Below are 22,669 nucleotides of genomic sequence, written 5' to 3'. Positions count from 1 at the left end.
AGTGTCGTTAATGCCTTGCCCCACCAGCGTTTCCCATGCCTTGTCCCATCAGTGCCGTTCATGCCTTGTCCCACTAGTGTCGTAAATGCCTTGTCCCACTAGTGTCGTAAATGCCTTGTCCCATTAGTGTCGTTAATGCCTTGCCCCAACAGCGTTTCCCATGCCTTGTCCTATCAGTGCCGTCCATGCCTTGTCCCATCAGTGCCGTCTACACTTTGTCCCATCAGTAACGTCCATTCATTTTCCGATAAGTGCCGTCCATGACTTAAAAATACCTTTTCTATGTATTACTATCTGTACACAGTGATCTACAGAACCACTAGCATGTCTGTCTGTACACAGTGATCTACAGAACCACCAGCATGTCTGTCTGTATATAGTGATATACAGAACCAGTAGCATGTCTATCTGTCCACAGTGATCTACAGAACCAGTAGCATGTCTATCTGTCCACAGTGATCTACAGAACCAGTAGCATGTCTGTCTGTAAACAGTGATCTACAAAACCACTAGCATGTCTATCTGTACACAGTGATCTACAGAACCACCAGCATGTCTGTCTGTACACAGTGATCTACAGAACCACTAGCATGTCTGTCTGTACATAGTGATCTACAGAACCACTAGCATGTCTATCTGTCCACAGTGATCTACAGAACCACCAGCATGTCTGTCTGTACATAGTGATCTACAGAACCACTAGCATGTCTGTCTGTACACAGTGATCTACAGAACCACCAGCATGTCTGTCTGTACACAGTGATCTACAGAACCACTAGCATGTCTGTCTGTACACAGTGATCTACAGAACCAGTAGCATGTCTGTCTGTACACAGTGATCTACAAAACCACTAGCATGTCTGTCTGTACACAGTGATCTACAGAACCACTAGCATGTCTGTCTGTATACAGTGATCTACAGAACCACTAGCATGTCTGTCTGTAAACAGTGATCTACATAACCACCAGCATGTCTGTCTGTATATAGTGATCTACAGAACCACTAGCATGTCTATCTGTCCACAGTGATCTACAGAACCACTAGCATGTCTGTCTGTATACAGGGATCTACAGAACCACTAGCATGTCTATCTGTCTACAGTGATCTACAGAACCACTAGCATGCTTATCTGTACACAGTGATCTACATAACCGGTAGTATTTCTCTTTCTGTACAAAGCATGGCAATACGCTATTTCTATCTGTAAATTCTTATGCAGAGTACCGGCCTGGTATTTGTAGATGCGTATTTGCAGGAAGTATAACAAAGTTTGAGCTGCTACTGGCGAGATGAGCCCCAGGGCAGCTGATGCCGATCCAAGGCACTTAGTTGTAATTATTTGCTGATGACATCGTCTGGATATGAAGCCTGGCCTAATGTACTGGATCCAAAGTAATACACAACCCCCGACTAGCAATTGTGCGAGGACAATTTAACAGAAAACAGGCATGCCATCCTATGCCAATCCATGCCTTGCGCTGATTTGGACAGGCCATGCAAATATAATACTACCGACACAACGGCCTTCTATCAATGACGAAGCGGCTTCAAGCGTTTACTCTAATATACATTTCAGAACATGTGTCTTGTAATATAAATAATACTATGAAATGAGTATCACGTGTTACATACCTGCCTGCGTAAGATTAGATATTAGAACCAAATATATTAGTAAATCGTCTTAAACCTTACACAATAATACCAAATAAAAACAATGATGATATCTGTACGATTCCAATAATATAAATGAATAAGTATCACTATCTGTGATTGGCACTATGTGTGTGGAACACACCTCTCTGTTATCATCTGTGTAGGACACACATATATCTTCACTGTTATAATCTGTGTATGACACACATATATCTTCACTGTTACTATCTGCGTGGGACACATATTTATCTTCATTGTTATCATCTTTGTATGACACACTTTTATCTTAATTGTTATCATCTGTGTATGACACACTTTTTTCTTCATTGTTATCATCTGTGTATGACACACTTTTATCTTCATTGTTATCATCTGTGTATGACACACATTTATCTTCATTGTTATCATCTGTGTATGACACACTTTTATCTTCATTGTTATCATCTGTGTATGACACACATTTATCTTCACTGTTACTATCTGCGTGGGACACACATTTATCTTCATTGTTATCATCTGTGTATGCCACACTTTTATCTTCATTGTTATCATCTGTGTGGGACACTCTTTTACCTTGAGTTGTTACTATCTGTGTTGGGCACACTTTTATTTTTATTGTTATCATCTGCGTGGGACACACTTTTATCTTCATTGTTATCATTTGTGTAAGACATACTTTTATCTTCAATGGTATAGTCTGTATGGAACACCTTTTTACCTTCACTGTTACTATCTTAGTGGTATACACTTTTATCTTCATTGTTATCATCTGCGTGTGACACACTTTTATCTGCCGTGTTATGATCTGTGTGGGGACACTTTTATCTGCCTTGTTATTCTCTGTGTGGTTCACGCTTTTATCTTCACTGTTACTATCTGCGTGGGGTACACATGTATCTATACTGTTACCATGTGAGGGGGACACACTTTGATTTTCATTGTTATCATCTGCGAGGGATACATATTTATCTTCATTATTATCATCTGTACATGACACACATGTATCTTCATTGTTATCATCTGTGTATGACACACATTTATCTTTACTGTCATCATCTGCGTAGGACACACTTTTATCTTTATTGTTATCCTCTGCGTGGGACACACTTTTATCTTTATTGTTATCATCTGCGTGGGACCCACGTTTATCTTCAATGTTATCATCTGTATATGACACACTTTTATCTTCATTGTTATCATCTGTGTATGACACACATTTATCTTCATTGTTACTATCTGCGTGGGACATACTTCTATCTTCATTGTTATCATCTGCGTGGGACACACTTGTAATCTTCATTGTTATCATCTGTGAAGGACACACATTTATCTTCATTGTTCATCTTCATCTGTGTATGACATTCTTTTATCTTGATTAGTTACTATCTTTGTGGGACAACCCCTTATCTTCACTGTTACTATCTGTGTTGAACACACTTTTATCTACATTATCATCTGCGTGGAACACACATTTATTTTCGTTGTTTTCATTTGTGTGGGACACACTTACATCTTCATTGTTATCATCTGTGTATGACACACATTTATCTTCATTGTTATCATCTGTGTATGACACTCTTTTATCTTGAGTAGTTACTATCTTTGTGGGACAACCCCTTATCTTCACTGTCACTATCTGTGTTGAACACACTTTTATCTACATTATCATCTGCGTGGAACACACATTCATTTTCATTGTTATCATCTGCGTGGGACACACTTTTATCTTCACAATTACTATCTGTGTAGAACACATTTATCCACATTGTTATCATCTGTGCGGAACACACTTTTCTCTTCATTGTTATGATCTGTGTGGGACACACATTTATCTACATTGTTATCATCTTTGTGGGACACACATTCACCTTTATTGCTATCATCTGCGTGCGACACACATTTGTCTGTAATATTATCATCCGTGCAGGACACACATTTATCTTCAATATTATCAGTGTAGAACACATATGTATCTTCATTCTTATCATCTGTGTGGATTGTATGTAATAACAGACATCTTATAACCACCAATACCATCGTAATGACATCTATATCACCAAGTTCAAACATCAATAATATCATAATGACGCCTCTTTCACCATGGCATAACCATCAATAACATCGTGATGACACCTGTATCCCCATGTTATAACCATTAATATCTTCGTGATGACACATATATTTCTAAGTTATCACGAACAATAACATCATGATGACACCTGTATCACCATGTTATAACCATTAATATCTTCGTGATGACACATATATTTCCTTGTTGTAACAATCAATAACAACATTATGACATATATATTTCCTTGTTGGATCAATCAATAACATCGTGATGACACATATATTTCCTTGTTGTAACAATCAATAACATCGTGATGACACATATATTTCCTTGTTGTAACAATCAATAACATCGTGATGACATATATTTCCATGATGTTAACATCAATAACATCGTGATGACACATATATTTCCATGCTGTAAACATCAATAACATCGTTATGACACATATGTTACCATGTTGTAAACATCAATAACATCGTTTTGACACATATATTTCCTTGTTGTAACAATCAATAACATCGTGATGACACATATATTTCCTTGTTGTAACAATCAATAACATCGTGATGGCACATATATTTCCTTGTTGTAACAATCAATAACATCGTGATGACACATATATGTCCATGCTGTAAACATCAATAACATCGTGATGACACATATATTTCCTTGTTGTAACAATCAATAACATCGTGATGACACATATATGTCCATGCTGTAAACATCAATAACATCGTGATGACACATATATTTCCATGCTGTAAACATCAATAACATCGTTATGACACATATGTTACCATGTTGTAAACATCAATAACATCGTGTTGACACATATATTTCCTTGTTGTAACAATCAATAACATCGTGATGACACATATATTTCCTTGTTGTAACAATCAATAACATCGTGATGACACATATATTTCCTTGTTGTAACAATCAATAACATCGTTATGACACATATATTTCCTTGTTGGATCAATCAATAACATCGTGATGACACATATATTTCCTTGTTGTAACAATCAATAACATCGTTATGACACATATATTTCCTTGTTGGATCAATCAATAACATCGTGATGACACATATATTTCCTTGTTGTAACAATCAATAACATCGTGATGACACATATATTTCCTTGTTGTAACAATCAATAACATCATTATGACACATATATTTCCTTGTTGGATCAATCAATAACATCGTGATGACACATATATTTCCTTGTTGTAACAATCAATAACATCGTGATGACACATATATTTCCTTGTTGTAACAATCAATAACATCGTGATGACACATACATTTCCTTGTTGTAACAATCAATAACATCGTGATGACACATATATTTCTTTGTTGTAACAATCAATAACATCGTGATGACACATATATTTCCTTGTTGTAACAATCAATAACATCGTGATGACACATATATTTCCATGCTGTAAACATCAATAACATCTTGATGACACATATATTAAATTTTCCTTCTTGTAACAATCAATAACATCGTGATGACACATATATTTTCTTCTTGTAACAATCAATTACATCGCGATGACACATATATTTCCTTGTTGTAACAATCAATAACATCGTGATGACACATATATTTTCTTCTTGTAACAATCAATTACATCGCGATGACACATATATTTCCTTGTTGTAACAATCAATAACATCGTGATGACACATATATTTTCTTCTTGTAACAATCAATTACATCGTGATGACACATATATTTTCTTCTTGTAACAATCAATTACATCGCGATGACACATATATTTCCTTGTTGTAACAATCAATAACATCGTGATGACACATATATTTCCATGCTGTAAACATCAATAACATCGTGATGACACATATATTTCCATGCTGTAAACATCAATAACATTGTAAAGACACATACATTTCCTTGTTGTAACAATCAATAACATCGTGATGACACATATATTTCCTTGTTGTAACAATCAATAACATCGTGATGACACATATATTTCCTTGTTGTAAACATCAATAACAGTGTAATGACACGTGTGTTACCATGTTGTAAGCATCAATAACATTGTAATGACACGTGTGTTACCATGTTGTAAGCATCAATAAAATTGTAATGACACGTGTGTTACCATGTTGTAAGCATCAATAACTCAGTGATGACACGTGTATCACCATCTACGGAAACGAGAAGACATGGAAACGTGAACATTTTGTAGCGCGAGTCATTGCCAGAATGCAATATTGCTGCACAGTGGCAATTTCATGGACATAACACGGGCGCAGATGCAGATGTCACACAGCCATGATTGCCTGTGGTGTGTATTCCGACTGTCACTTCCATATGCACCTGTGGTTGTCTTTCCTGAGCTGTACCGACTCATTATTCACAAATACTACGACTTCGACACATGTTCCGTTTCGTTGATATGTTTATTTACACGTGCACTACCAGGAGTCAGGAAGGCATAACGCCTATCTTACATATAGGGTGAGTTGTACCGCCTACCTTAGATACAGGGTGAGTTGTACCGCCTCCCTGAAGATACAGGGTGAGTTGTACCGCCTCCTTGAGATACAGGGTGAGTTGTACCGCCTACCTGAGATACAGGGTGAGTTGTACCGCCTCCCTGAAGATACAGGGTGAGTTGTACCGCCTACCTGAGATACAGGTTGAGTTGTACCGCCTACCTGAGATAAAGGGTGAGTTGTACCGCCTCAATGAGATACAGGGTGAGTTGTATCGCCTTCCTGAGATAAAGGGTGAGTTGTACCGCCTCCCTTAGATAAAGGGTGAGTTGTACCGCCTCTTTGAGATAAAGGGTGGGTCGTACCGCCTCTTTGAGATAAAAGGTGATGTTGTACCGCCTCCCTGAGATAAAGGGTGAGTTGTACCGCCTCCCTTAGATAAAGGGTGAGTTGTATTGCCTCCTTGGGATAAAGGGTGAGTTGTACCTCCTCCTGTGCTATACATGGGTAATACTACGATGGCTAATTGCAGACTATTGCTGAACAGTACCTATTCCAATTTTATTGAATTTGGATCCAAACTGAAATGAAAACTCATCGATATCTAACAGTCTCAATGGAACTGCTTCAAATTCAGTTCCCTAGCAGACATGTACAGCTCTGCTGGGGCAACGCTGGAGAGCGCGCCTATCTCGGTAACAATTCGATCTGGAAATTCTCTGCTGACATCGCTCTGCCGCTGACTTGAGAAGATAATAGACTTAACAAGCAACTACACATAGCGGCGATTATCAGGATCGACTGAATGAAGTTCACTTTCCTATATGATGTAACTCGTTTTCTTCCGTTGGTTGTTTGGTGTAGTTCCTGCAACTAAACACTTATTCCTTGTTTTCCTTCTCAACACTCTCCGAACGTCCTTTTCTTCTAAACTTGCAGGCCGATCTCGTACAACGATTTGTTCAAACCATTCTCGTGCGATATTCTACCGTTATTGTGCGATGTTCAGACTGTTTATAGGGACTTTTGCTATGTATGAAGTAATTTTGACGCGTTTGCTCTGTGAAGGAAATGCGTGGAAGATTTCTGTTCAATCTCTGTTGGTTTAAATGATCCAGTGCTACAGATTGTGCCTTGACAGCCCCGCACTTGTAGATGGTCACTTTCCAATTGAATTCTCCTCTGCCGCGATCAATGCAGATACACAGATACAATGACTGAGTGAGGTCATATCCCTTGTGTACCAGCAAATCACTTGGTGGCCAGTCGAACGGGAAATTACTAGTTCCTTGTATACGGTATAGCAAAATTAATTTCTTTTCACATCTCTTTCATTACATCTGACACTGTTAAGAACACACAGCAGGATTGGAAATAGGTGATAACCCTCATGACTGGACACTCACTGTGTATAGCAGGTAATACCTGTGCATCCTCGCCCACCACAGATGCATTTTGATGACAGTACGTACCACAATTTAGAAAACCACTCACCGTGTGCAATCAAGGGGAGTGACAACTCACTCACTGGGTATTCCAACAAGTCAAACAGCGAGTCAAACAAGCTCCCGACATAGATTTAGTGTGTGGGATTCAGTAACATAGGGTTGAATGCTGCTAGTGTGGGGGATTCAGTGAAATAGGGTTGAATGTTGCAAGTGTGGGGGATTCTGGTAACATAGGGTTGAATGCTGCTAGTGTGTGGGATTCAGTAACATAAGTTTGAAAGCTGCTAGTGTGGGGGGTTCAGTGAAATAGGGTTGAATGCTGCTAGTGTGGGGGATTCAGGTAACATAGGGTTGAATGCTGCTAGTGTGTGGGATTCGGGTATGATTGGGTTGAATGCTGCTAGTGTGGCGGGTTCAGTGACATAGAGTTGAATGCTGCTAGTGTGTGGGATTCAGTAACATAGGGTTGAATGCTGCTAGTGTGTGGGATTCAGGTAACATAGGGTTGAATGCTGCTAGTGTGTGGGATTCAGTGAAATAGGGTTGAATGCTGCTAGTGTGGGGGATTCAGTGAAATAGGGTCGAATGCTGCTAGTGTGTGGGATTCGGGTATGATAGGGTTGAATGCTGCTAATGTGGGGGGTTCAGGGACATAGGGTTGAATGCTGCAAGTGTGGGGGGTTCAGTGATATAGGGTTGAATGCTGCTAGTGTGTGGGATTCAATGGAATAGGGTTGAATGCTGCTAGTGTGTGGGATTCAGTGTAATAGGGTTGAATGCTGCTAAGTGTGTGGGATTCGGGTATGATAGGGTTGAATGCTGCTAGTGTGTGGGATTCAGTGAAATAGGGTTGAATGCTGCTAGTGTGTGGGATTCAGTAACATAGGGTTGAATGTTGCTAGTGTGTGGTATTCAGTAACATAGGGTTGAATGCTGCTAGCGTGGGGGGTTCAGTGAAATAGGACTGAATGCTGCTAGTGTGTGGGATTCTGGTAACATAGGGTTGAATGCTGCTAGTGTGTGGGATTCAGTAACATAGGGTTGAATGTTGCTAGTGTGTGGTATTCAGTAACATAGGGTTGAATGCTGCTAGTGTGGGGGTTCAGTGACATAGGGTTGAATGCTGCTAGTGTTGGGGATTCAGTGACATAGGGTTGAATGCTGCTAGTGTTGGGGGTTCAGTGACATAGGGTTGAATGCTGCTAGTGTGGGGGATTCAGTAACATAGGTTGAATGCTGCTAGTGTGGGGTATTCAGTAACATAGGGTTGAATGCAACTAGTGAACGGGAATTCCGGTAACATAGGGTCGAATACTAAGTGTGTGAGGAATCTGCTTTACCTTTGCGACCGGCAAGGACACCGAGTCCAGTGCTCAGAAAGCACAGTCAGACTCCTGGAGGACGCTCATTTCCATCACACCTTCGTCTGAAATCGGATTCCTTCACAGTGGTGACGCAGAGATGACGGTTATCACGACTTATTCTCAGTAATAAATGAGACTTGAGGATGCCGACCTGGCAGCTCGCAATCCTCTCTTCCAACAAAAGGATAATCAATGGTTACGGTGCGGCTCTTGAATCCCAGCCACTAGACACGTCATTGTCATGCTGTCACAGCTGTCAGACAAGCCACACTTCAAAGAAAACTTTCTACACTAGTAGATGAGACTATAATGACTTGTCACTTAAGCTTTGTTTCCAACTGTCCCCGGATTGGCTGTATGATTGGCCGTAAACTCCTCGAAGGATGGATCAGGTCCTCTCCATCCAACAGACCAAGGAGTTCTCTTGCAGTGATGTCGCTCTTACTTTTCATTATCTTTAGAAATGCCCGTTTCGCAATCCATATCTGCCCTCCCTTAAAATTGATATGGCAAACAATATGTGTCTTGTTTCTGTAAACTTTAGAGCCCATCGACACGCATGTGCGGAGCAGTAACATGAAGGGCCCATATAATCTGTACAGGTCCAGGAAGGGGAATGGTGCAGAGTGAATGAGCGCCGTGCCAACCTCCAAGAGCCTCGCCTGAGACCATGTATACAAATACGGTACTATAACTGGGACAAATACAGTAATGGGACCACTAATACAGTACTGGGACCAACAACACAGTACTTAGACCACCAATACAGTACTGGACACACCAACACAGTACTGGGAACACCGATACAGCACTGGGAACACCCATACAGTACTGGGACCACCAATACAGTGCTGGGACCACCCATAAAGTACTGGACACACCAATACAGTACTGGGAACACCGATACAGCACTTGGACCGCCCATACAGTACTGGGAACACCGATACAGTACTGGGAACACCGATACAGTACTGGGAACACCAATACAGTACTGAGACCACCAATACAGTACTGGACACATCAATACAGTACTGGGAACACTGATACAGCACTGGGACCATCCATACAGTACTGGACACACCAATACAGTACTGAGACCACCAATACAGTACTGGGAACACCAATACAGTACTGGACACACCAATACAGTACTGAGACCACCAATACAGTACTGGGAACACCGATACAGCACTAGGATCACCCATACAGTACTGGGAACACCAATACAGTACTGGGAACACCAATACAGTACGGGGACCACCAATACAGTACTGAGACCACCAATACACTAATTGGAACACCGATACAGTACTGGGAACACCGATACAGCACTAGGATCACCCATACAGTACTGGGAACACCGAAACAGTACTGGGAACACCCATACAGTACTGGGACCACCAATACAGTATTGAGACCACCGATCACTAACACATTTCTGAGACCAGCAATACAATGCTATACCTGGGGCTATCAATACAGTACTGGGGCGACCAACACGGTACTATAGCTGGGGCCACTAACACAGTACTTGGACCACCAATGCAGTACTGGAACCAGCAATACAATACCGGGGCCACAAATACAGTACTTGGGCCATCAATAGAGTACTGGGGCAACCAATACAGTACTGAGACCACCAATACAGTACTATAGCTGGGACCACCAATACAGTACTTAACCTGGGGCCACCAATACAGTAGTATAGCTGGGGCCACCAATACAGTACTATAGCTGGGGCCACCAATACAGTAGTATAGCTGGGGCCACCAATACATTACTATAGCTGGGGCCACCAATACAGTACTATAGCTGGGGCCACCAATACAGTACTTAAGCTGGGGCCACCAATACAGTAGTATAGCTGGGGCCACTAATACATTACTATAGCTGGGGCCACCAATACAGTACTATAGCTGGGGCCACCAATACAGTACTATAGCTGGGGCCACCAATACATTACTATAGCTGGGGCCACCAATACAGTACCATAGCTGGGGCCACCAATACAGTACCATAGCTGGGGCCAACAATACACTACTATAGCTGGGGCCAACAATAAAGTACTGGGACCACCAATACAGTACTTGGGCCACAAATAGAGTACAGGGGCCACCAATACAGTACTGTGACCACCAATACAGTACTGGGACCACCCATACAGTACTGAGGCCACCAATACAGTACTGGGACCACCAATACAGTACTATACCTGGGGCCACCAATACAGTACTGAGACCACCCGTACAGTACTGGGACCACCAATACAGTACTATAGTTGGGGCCACCAATACATTACTATAGTTGGGGCCACCAATACATTACTATAGCTGGGGCCACCAATACATTACTATAGCTGGGGCCACCAATACAGTACTATAGCTGGGGCCAACAATACAGTACTATAGCTGGGGCCACCAATAGAGTACTATAGTTGGGGCCACCAATACATTACTATAGCTGGGGCCACCAATACAGTACTATAGTTGGGGCCACCAATACATTACTATAGCTGGGGCCACCAATACAGTACTATAGTTGGGGCCACCAATACATTACTATAGCTGGGGCCACCAATACAGTACTATAGTTGGGGCCACCAATACAGTACTATAGTTAGGGCCACCAATACAGTACTATAGTTGGGGCCACCAATACAGTACTATAGCTGGGACCACCAATACAGTACTATAGCTGGGACCACCAATACAGTACTATAGTTGGGGCCACCAATACAGTACTATAGCTGGGGCCACCAATACAGTACTATAGCTGGGACCACCAATACAGTACTATAGTTGGGACCACCAATACAGTACTATAGTTGGGGCCACCACTAGAGTATTATAGTTGGGGCCACCAATAAAGTACTATAGTTGGGGCCACCAATACAGTACTATAGCTGGGACCACCAATACAGTACTATAGTTGGGGCCACCAATACAGTACTATAGCTGGGGCCACCAATACAGTACTATAGCTGGGACCACCAATACAGTACTATAGTTGGGACCACCAATACAGTACTTTAGTTGGGGCCACCACTAGAGTATTATAGTTGGGGCCACCAATAAAGTACTATAGTTGGGGCCACCAATACAGTACTATAGCTGGGGCCACCAATACAGTACTATAGCTGGGGCCACCACTAGAGTACTATAGTTGGGGCCACCAATAGAGTACTATAGTTGGGGCCACCAATACAGTACTATAGCTGGGGCCACCAATACAGTACTATAGTTGGGACCACCAATACAGTACTATAGCTGGGACCACCAATACAGTACTATAGTTAGGGCCACCAATACAGTACTATAGTTGGGGCCACCAATACAGTACCATAGCTGGGACCACCAATACAGTACTATAGCTGGGACCGCCAATACAGTACTATAGTTGGGGCCACCAATACAGTACTATAGCTGGGGCCACCAATACAGTACTATAGCTGGGACCACCAATACAGTACTATAGTTGGGACCACCAATACAGTACTATAGTTGGGGCCACCACTAGAGTATTATAGTTGGGGCCACCAATAGAGTACTATAGTTGGGGCCACCAATACAGTACTATAGCTGGGGCCACCAATACAGTACTATAGCTGGGGCCACCACTAGAGTACTATAGTTGGGGCCACCAATAGAGTACTATAGTTGGGGCCACCAATACAGTACTATAGCTGGGACCACCAATACAGTACTATAGTTGGGACCACCAATACAGTACTATAGTTGGGGCCACCAATAAAGTACTATAGTTGGGGCCACCAATACATTACTATAGTTGGGGCCACCAATACACTACTATAGCTCGGGCCACCAATACATTACTATAGTTGGGGCCACCAATACAGTAGTATAGCTGGGGCCACCAATACAGTACTATAGTTTGGGCCACCAATACAGTAGTATAGCTGGGGCCACCAATACATTACTATAGTTGGGGCCACCAATACATTACTGTAGCTGGGGCCACCAATACATTACTATAGTTGGGGCCACCAATACAGTAGTATAGCTGGGGCCACCAATACAGTACTATAGCTGGGGCCACCAATAGAGTACTATAGTTGGGGCCACCCATAGAGTACTATAGTTGGGGCCACCAATACATTACTATAGCTGGGGCCACCAATACAGTACTATAGTTGGGGCCACCAATACATTACTGTAGTTGGGGCCACCAATACAGTACTATAGTTGGGGCCACCAATACATTACTATAGCTGGTGCCACCAATACAGTACTATAGCGGGGGCCAACAATAAAGTACTATAGCTGGGGCCAACAATAAAGTACTAGGAGCACCAATAGAGTACAGGGGCCACCAATACAGTACTGAGGTCACAAATACAGCACTGGGACTACTTCAAATTGCTGAGATCGATCTCATGATGTCAATCGCTGGATTTTCTGGTGCAGGCTCAGAAAAATTACAATCCGACGTCATATAGCTGGAATACTGCTGAGTGCTACAGTATTAGAACCACTGCCACAGTATATGATATACTGCCGCAGTATTAGATACACTGTTACAGTATTAGAAGCACATATACAGTACTAGAACCACTGCTACAGTAGTAGAACCACTGCTATAGTATTAGAACTACTGCTACAGTATTAGAACCACTGCTACAGTACTAGAACCATATATACAGTATTAGAACCACTCCCACAGTATTAAAACCACTGCTAGATATCTAGGATCATATATACAGTATTAAAACCACTGATACAGTATTAGACCCACATATACAGTATTAGAACCACTGCTACAGAACTATAACCACTGCTACAATATTAGATACACTGCTGCGGTATTAGATACACTGCTACGGTATTAGATACATTGCTACAGTATTAGAACAACTGCTTCATTACTAGAACCACACATACAGTATAAGATACACTGCTACAGTATTAGAATCTCTGCTACAGTATAAGAACCACTGCTACAGTATTAGGACCACTGCTTCAGTATTCGAACCACTGCTACAGTATTAGATACACTGTTACAATATTAGATACACTGCTAGCAGTATTAGAACAACTGCTTCATTACTAGAACCACACATACAGTATTAGAACCACTGCTTCAGTACTAGAACCACGCATACAGTATTAGAACCACTGCTTCATTACTAGAACCACACATACAGTATTAGAACCACTGCTTCAGTACTAGAACCCCACATACAGTATTATAACCACTGCTACAGTACTGGACACGTACATGTATACAGTCCTAGGACCACACATACAGTATTGGAACCAAAGCTACAATACTAGAACCACTGCTACAGTATCAGATACACTGCTACAATATAAGAACCGCTGCTACAGTTCTAGGATCACTCATACAGTATTGGAACCAAAGCTACAGTATTAGAACCACTGCTACAGTATTGGATACACTACTACAGTACTAGAACCACTGCTACAGTTCTAGGACCACTGCTACAGTAATAGAACCACTGTTTTGTTTCAAGTGTGTATTGTATTATTAGAATTCAAAATGTTTATTTAGAATGTGCCCACAACAGAATACGAAATATTATGCCTATGCACATCAGACAAACTATGTTTGCTCGTGTCTCTTACAGGATTAGCTAATCACTCAATTGCATATGTGAGGTTAACCTGGCACCTCGTGTAATCACGGTTAGCGTGTCGACTTGTAGACTGGGAGTAGAGTAGACATGAGCTGGCTGCGATACACCGTCCGTGCACACATTGTTCTCGCTGTAGTATTTAACCATTACAGAAAACACAGTTGTGAGGCTGAGTATGTGTGACTTCCCACAGTGATACGACTGGTGGTGTACGATGTGCCCAACACGTGTCGAAGGTCCAACTGTTCTACTGTATGTGGAAAGAACGTGCATCTGGAGACAGAGGATTATGTTAATCCTCGTATTGGTCCGGACGAACGTCTAACCATGTTCGTGACCTACCACTGTTTCCCGCAACAAACAAGGCTGCAGGGAAATTAGAAGAAGCCCTCTGAGCACCCGCTGACACAAGGAGAGCGAAAGGAGCTCCTGAAATTGCGACAGACAAGTTCAGTGTTTGCTCTCACTACCCTGCGTGTCTAGCTTCCTATTTCCAAGCACTTGTTATCATCCACTACACAGTGCACTATCATGTATGCGTATTCCAGCCCCCGCGTTCTAACCGACAGCGCATCTTCGTCTCGCGCTCTGCTGTTCAGTAATCGTAGTAATAGTGGAGGCAAAGAAATTGCTCACAACGTAATTGCCCCACTAAGCTTGGCATCATTAACCCTTGGGACATGGATTACGTGAGCTCTCAGCTTCAATCACATATCTTAACACAGAACTGATTGAAACAGATTCCCAATTTTCTCCAGCAAATATATTCATCGCAAGCTATCGACTATCAAATGTTCCGTAATTGTTTGCTAGCCACATTTACAAGTACTTCTCACCTATACGCATTGTTATTGATCACTTGGTATTTTCAAGATTTGTTGTTGTGCATCGGTATGTGACACTGCCCGTGCGTCACGAACAGCCTCCCCTGTATGAACTGAACACTGGATACCAACAACACGAGGGGGGGGGGGGGGGGGGGGGGGGGGTTGAGGGGGTAGTTATATATATCTTGTATCTTGTCAAGTAACGCCTGATAACTAAGAATCCATGACGCTGTAATTCGCGTATAACCTGAAGGTTCAATAGATTTAACACCGTGTGTATATAACCCAGTGCCTCCAAGTTTCATAAACAATATGACCATATTATACATGTTATACAGCCTTGCTTCCCACAGCTTGGCAATCTGACTTGTTATGGGCAGTGGAAATTCTAAGAACGACACCGAGCAGCAACTGCGCTCTTCAGTTGTGAAATGTGAATACCAATAACCACTTGTGGTGCCGTCAGCCAAGGTAATATATCTACAAATTTGTTAACTCAAGCGCCGCCTAAGACAATGATTTGATTTACAGACCATGGTGTTATATGGTGACCTCGTGCCACGTCTCAGGGCCTCTTCTCATCCGGTGATCGATACAAAACAGGCTGTGTGTGGGAAGTACCTCTGCGAGCGTGTGTGTGTGTGTGGGGGGGGGGGGGGGGGGGGGGGGGGGGGGGGTAGGTTGTTGTAGGATTTTGGTTGGTGTTGGGGGTTAGATTGGTATGGGGGGTTTGGTTGGTGGTGTGGGTAGGTTGGTGGTGGAGGTTATAAGTAGGTGTTGGAGGTAGGTTGGTGTTGGGAGTTTGGTTGGTTTTGGGGGTAGGTTGGTGTTTGGGGTTAGGTTGGTGTTGGGAGTAGGTTGGTGTTGTTGGTAGGTTGGTGTTTGGAGTTTGGTTGGTGTTTGGGAAAGGTTGGTGTTGGGGGTTAGGTTGGTGTTGGGGGAAGGTTGGTGTTGGAGTTATAGGTTGGTGTTGGGGGAAGGTTGGTATTGTTGGTAGGTTGGTGTTAGGGGTAGGTTGGTGTTAGGGATAGGTTGGTGTTGGGGGAAGGTTGGTGTTAGGGATAGGTTGGTGTTGGGGGAAGGTTGGTGTTGTTGGTAGGTTGGTGTTAGGGATAGGTCGGTGTTAGGGGTAGGTTGGTGTTAGGGATAGGTTGGTGTTGGGGGAAGGTTGGTGTTGTTGGTAGGCTGGTGTTCGTGGATAGGTTGGTGTTCGGTTGGTCGTCCTAAAGTTGTCCCATATGTATAGTTTAATGGTTACACCGTAGAACTAATGTTGAACTATTACTTAATTTCACGTGTGACATGCTGAATATTAGTTTATATAACTCACGGTGTGTGGAACTATAAATTTGTTTCACGTATGCCACGTAAAACTAGTAGATTATTTAACTCATGACGTGCTCAGCTCTTACTTTTTTTCATGCATATGACATGTTGAACTATTTTATTATATAACTCATGTTGAACATTAAATATATATCACAACCAAATATTTTTATGGCATCAAAATAATGTAGAATGTTGGTACTACTAATGGAAACGAATAAGGAAACAATGAAAACTATGGCTTTACAATCAGTACATTTGAAATAGCGCACACACAAATTCATCACGTGTCAGAATCCAATAATGAGATTTCCAAGCGTATTTGGTAGACAAGACTTGGAACCCATATACCACACCCCTATGCTTTCCTTTCAGTGTGTCCAACGCGTCATCAATGAGATAGATCAGCTGTTGGTGAACGGACGTGAACACCAGAACACTGTTGGTACCAATGCTTGTTGTGAGTTGTCTCACAATGTAGGATTAACTGCAGAACACTCGTTATTATTGCCTTTCCAGCCAGAAATACACAAAAGCGTTACAAAGAGTAAAACTTCGCTTGTTTTTAAATCAGCGAAAACACATTGTGTTTGTTGTTCCTCAGCCGTTTTTTACTAGAACGTGTTGGTTTAATACATAAAACATACACAGGATGAAACCAAACGTGTAAGCGATACCTATTTTAGAGCTACAAGACAAAAATAGCCGGGCGGCCTAGCTAGATGAGCTGAGGTCAGTCAGTGGACTAGTAGTTCTCATCACCACTTGATAACTTTTACATGAAGCCTGTGTATGCACTTTCCCTACGCCATGTCTGTACAACTGTGTTAGAGTGCTGACCCTACACCATGTCTGTACAACTGTGTGTCAGCACTTTCCCTACACCATGTCTGTACAACTGTGTGAGAGTACTGACCCTACACTTTATCTGTACACCTGTGTGAGAGTGCTGACCCTACCACATGTCTGTACAACTGTGTGAGAGCGCTGACCCTACCCCATGTCTGTACAACTGTGTGGGAGTGCTGACCCCATACCATGTCTGTACAACTGTGTGAGAGTGCTGACCCTACCCAATGTCTGTACAACTGTGTGAGAGCGCTGACCCTACACCATGTCTGTAAGACTCTGTGTCAGCACTTTCCCTACGCCATGTATGTACAACTGTGTGAGAGCGCTGACCCTACACCATGTCTGTACACCTGTGTCAGCACTTTCCCTACGCCATGTCTGTACAACTGTGTGAGAGTGCTGACCCCACACCATATCTGCACAACTGTGTATCAGCACTTTCCCTACGCGATGTCTGTACAACTGTGTGAGAGTGCTGACCCCACACCATATCTGTACAACTGTGTTTCAGCACTTTCCCTACGCCATGTCTGTACAACTGTGTGTCACCACTTTTTCTACCCCATGTCTGTACCACTGTGTGAGTCTGCTGACCCTATGCCATGTTTGTACAACTGTGTGTCAGCACTTTCCCTACGCCATGTCTGTACATATGTGTGAGAATGCTGACCTTACACTTTATCTGTACACCTGTGTAAGAGTGTTGACTCTACGCCATGTCTGTACAACTGTGTGAGAGTACTGATCCTACACTTTATCTGTACACTTGTGTGAGAGTGCTGACCCTACCACATGTCTGTACAACTCTGTATATGTGCTCTCCCTACCCCATGTCTGTACAACTGTGTGAGAGTGCTGACCCCGCACCATATCTGTACAACTGTGTGTCAGCACTTTCCCAAAGCCATGTCTGTACAACTGTGTGTCACCACTTTCCCTACCCCATGTCTGTACAACTCTGTATATGTGCTGCCCCTACCCCATGTCTGTACAACTGTGTGATAGTACTGACCCTACCACATGTCTGTACAACTGTGTGAGAGTGCTGAACCTACCTCATGTCTGTACAACTGTATATATGTGCTGACCCTACCCCATGTCTGTACAACTGTGTGAGAGTACTGCCCCTACCCCATGTCTGTACAACTGTGTGAGAGTGCTGACCCTACCCCATGTCTGTACAACTGTGTGAGAGTGCTGACCCTACCACATGTCTGTACAACTCTGTATATGTGCTGCCCCTACCCCGTGTCTGTACAACTGTGTGAGAGTACTGCCCCTACCCCATGTCTGTACAATTGTGTGAGAGTGCTGACCCTACCCCATGTCTGTACAACTGTGTGAGAGTACTGACCCTACCACATGTCTGTACAACTGTGTGAGAGTACTGCCCCTACCCCATGTCTGTACAACTCTGTATATGTGCTGCCCCTACCCCATGTCTGTACAACTGTGTGAGAGTACTGACCCTACCACATGTCTGTACAACTGTGTGAGAGCACTGACCCTACCCCTGGTCTGTACAACTGTGTGAGAGTGCTGACCCTACCATATGTCTGTACAACTGTGTGAGAGTACTGACCCTACACCATGTCTGTACAACTGTGTGAGAGTACTGCCCCTACCCCATGTCTGTACAACTCTGTATATGTGCTGCCCCTACCCTATGTTTGTACAACTGTGTGAGAGTACTGACCCTACCCCATGTCTGTACAACTCTGTATATGTGCTGCCCTTCCCCCATGTCTGTACAACTGTGTGAGAGTAGTGACCCTACCACATGTCTGTACAACTGTGTGAGAGTACTGACCCTACCCCATGTCTGTACAACTGTGTGAGAGTGCTGACCCTACCCCATGTCTGTACAAATGTGTGAGAGTACTGACCCTACCCCTGGTCTGTACAACTGTGTGAGAGTGCTGACCCTACCACATGTCTGTACAACTGTGTGAGAGTACTGACCCTACCCCATGTCTGTACAACTGTGTGAGAGTGCTGACCCTACCCCATGTCTGTACAACTCTGTATATGTGCTGCCCCTACCCCATGTTTGTACAACTGTGTGAGAGTACTGACCCTACCCCATGTCTGTACAACTCTGTATATGTGCTGCCCCTACCCCATGTCTGTACAAATGTGTGAGAGTATTGACCCTACCCCATGTCTGTACAACTGTGTGAGAGTACTGACCCTACCCCTGGTCTGTAAACCTGTGTGAGAGTGCTGACCCTAACCCATGTCTGTACAACTGTGTGAGAGTGCTGACCCTACACTGTATCTGTACAACTCTGTGAGAGTACTGACCCTACACTTTATCTGTACAACAGTGTGGGAGTACTGACCCTACACCACGTCTGTACAACGGTGTGGGAGTGCTGACCCTACACTGTATCTGTACAACAGTGTGGGAGTACTGACCCTTCACTGTATCTGTACAACAGTATGAGAGTACTGACCCTACCCCATGTCTGTACAACAGTGTGGGAGTACTGACCCTACACTGTATCTGTACATCTGTGCGAGAGTGATGATCCTACACTGTATCTGTACAACAGTGTGAGAGTGATGACCCTACACTGTATATGTACAACAGTGTGGGAGTACTGACCCTACACTGTATCTGTACAACAGTGTGAGAGTGATGACCCTACACTGTATATGTACAACAGTGTGAGAGTGATTACCCTACACTGTATCTGTACAACTGTGTGGGAGTACTGACCCTACACTGTATCTGTACAACAGTGTGGGAGTACTGACCCTACCCCATGTCTGTACAACAGTGTGGGAGTACTGACCCTACACAGTATCTGTACATCTGTGTGAGAGTGATGATCCTACACTGTATCTGTACATCTATGTGAGAGTGATGACCCTACACTGTATCTGTACAACAGTGTGGGAGTACTGACCCTACACTGTATCTGTACAACAGTGTGGGAGTACTGACCCTACACTGTATCTGTACAACAGTGTGGGAGTACTGACCCTACACAGTATCTGTACATCTGTGTGAGAGTGATGATCCTACACTGTATCTGTACATCTATGTGAGAGTGATGACCCTACACTGTATCTGTACAACAGTGTGGGAGTACTGACCCTACACTGTATCTGTACATCTGTGTGAGAGTGATGATCCTACACTGTATCTGTACATCTATGTGAGAGTGATGACCCTACACTGTATCTGTACAACAGTGTGGGAGTACTGACCCTACACAGTATCTGTACATCTGTGTGAGAGTGATGATCCTACACTGTATCTGTACATCTATGTGAGAGTGATGACCCTACACTGTATCTGTACAACAGTGTGGGAGTACTGACCCTACACTGTATCTGTACAACAGTGTGGGAGTACTGACCCTACACTGTATCTGTACATCTGTGTGAGAGTGATGACCCTACACTGTATCTGTACAACAGTGTGGGAGTACTGACCCTACACTGTATCTGTACAACAGTGTGGGAGTACTGACCCTACACCATGTCTGTACAACTGTTTGAGAATGTTGACCCTACAATATATATACTATGTACAACTCTTATCTGAGGACATTTCATGCTCTCTTCGTGACTGAGATAGGACAAGAGACGCAGTTTTTATGTCTGATGTAGGACAAGACATGCTGTCGTCAGGGAGAGTAAGGATGAGTGTGGATCCACGCAATGATGGGCTCGACACCCCTCTCAGCCGACAGTGCTTAACATATCCTGTACTGATTGTTTGCACTTGCCGTGAAATTGGCATATCAGTTCAACAAGCTGAAGTCATTCTCCCATGCAGGGGCCCTCTCTTGGCACCAGATCTAGAAACAAAGACAGAAAAAGCTCCTCAAGAGAGAGCATAGATTCGTTGTAGTGTTTGTTGATCACTAAGGTATTGGATCCTATAATGTATTTTTCGTTTAGATGCCTGAAATACGTTTGTGGGTCAAGAGAGTCGGTCTTGTCTGTGGGTCCAGTCAGTCGGTCCTGTCTGTGGGTCTAGGCTGTGGGTATAGCATGTAGGCGCAGGCTGCAATTCTAGTCAGTATGTCCGGTCAGTTGGTCCAGTCAGTTGATCTAGTTTGTGAGGCAGTTTATTCGGTCAAGTCAGTCAGTCGGTCCATTCTACGGGTCCAGTCTGTAATTCTGGTTAATATGTCCGGTCCCTGGGTCCAGGCAGTTGATCCACTTTGTGGGTCCAGTTAGTTGGTCACGTCTGCGAGTTAGGTCATTTGGTCAAGTCATTCAGGCGGTCATGTCTGTGGATCCAGTCCATGGGTCTAGTCAATCGGTCGTATATGCAGGTCCAGTTTGTGGGTATAGTCAAATTGTCCAGTCAGTGGGTTCAGTCGGAAGGTCCAATCTGTAAATCTGGTCAGTAGGCCCGGTCAGTTGGTCAAGTCAGTTGATCTAGATGGAGTCCGGTCAGTTAGTTGATCACTTTTGTGAGTCAATTATTTGGTCAAGTCAGTCAGTCGGTCCCATGTGTGGGTCTAGTCAGTCGATCCAGTCTGTGGGTCCAGTCAGTCGATCCTGTCTGCGGGTCGAGGTAGTCGGTCTTATCTGTGGGTCCATTCAGTCAATCATGTCTGTGGATCCAGTCAGTCGATCCTGTCTGTTGGTCTAGGCAGTCGGTCCTGTCTGTGGGTCCAGTCAGTCGATCATGTCTGTGGGTCCAGTCAGTCGATCCTGTCTGTTGGTCTAGGCAGTCGGTCTTATCTGTTGGTCTAGGCAGTCGGTCCTGTCTGTGGGTCCAGTCACTCGATCCTGTCTGTGGGTCCAGTCAGTCGATCCTGTCTGTTGGTCTAGTCAGTCGGTCCTGTCTGTGGGTCCAGTCAGTCGGTCTTATCTGTGGGTCTAGTCAGTCAGTCTTATCTGTGGGTCTAGGCAGTCGGTCTTATCTGTGGGTCTAGGCAGTCGGTCTTGTCTGTGGGTCTAGTCAGTCGGTCTTGTCTGTGGGTCCAGTCAGTCGATCCTGTCTGTGGATCCAGTCAGTCGGTCTTTTCTGTGGGTCTAGTCAGTCGGTCTTATCTGTGGATCTAGTCA

This window comes from Haliotis rufescens, unplaced genomic scaffold (assembly GCF_023055435.1).
Source record: "Haliotis rufescens isolate VD_foot unplaced genomic scaffold, xgHalRufe1.0.p SCAF_5, whole genome shotgun sequence".
Classification (NCBI taxonomy): domain Eukaryota; kingdom Metazoa; phylum Mollusca; class Gastropoda; order Lepetellida; family Haliotidae; genus Haliotis; species Haliotis rufescens.
Note: the sequence above shows the minus strand (reverse complement) of the source record.